The sequence below is a fragment of the Myotis brandtii genome, unplaced genomic scaffold, assembly GCF_000412655.1.
Source record: "Myotis brandtii unplaced genomic scaffold, ASM41265v1 scaffold797, whole genome shotgun sequence".
Lineage (NCBI taxonomy): Eukaryota > Metazoa > Chordata > Mammalia > Chiroptera > Vespertilionidae > Myotis > Myotis brandtii.
In genome coordinates this window covers 45,340-45,879 of record NW_005371210.1, presented here as the reverse complement: position 1 = coordinate 45,879, position 540 = coordinate 45,340, and positions in this window count along the sequence as shown.

The window sequence follows — 540 nt, the reverse complement described above, 5'->3', positions numbered from 1 at the left end:
GGCCTTTCGGGCCCCGGGGACTCTGGGAGGGGGGCCTCTCCCTCGGGACCGGAGGCCCTTGCCCAGCTGCCTGGGGCCCCTTCCTGGGACCTCCAAGGTTCTGGCACATAGTAGGTGCTTACTAAGTCCCTGTGAATGTGTGATGGGGAGGTTCTTGTGTGATGGGCTGGGCCCCACAGGTCCCCGAGGATGGCCCTCGGCGCGTGCGTGCGTGTGTGTGTACATGTGCATGTGTGTGTACCCGTGTGTACATGCGCGTGTGTGTACATGCCCGTGTGAGTACACACGGACAGGCCGTGTACCGCACTAGGGGGGCTGCTGCAGGGCCCCCGAGGCACCTGCCTCCCAGGCCAGGGGCCGCCCCCGCCCCTCGCATCTCCCTGAGGTCACGTGCAGCACCCACTCGTGGGACCTGTGGGACCCCTGGCTCTGACCCAGGGGCCCACATAGCCGCTCCCTCAGGCGCACAAACATGCCGCCCGCGTCCTGTCCACCTGCCCCCCCGGGAGTCCATTCACCCAGCCCCGCTGACCGCTGAGC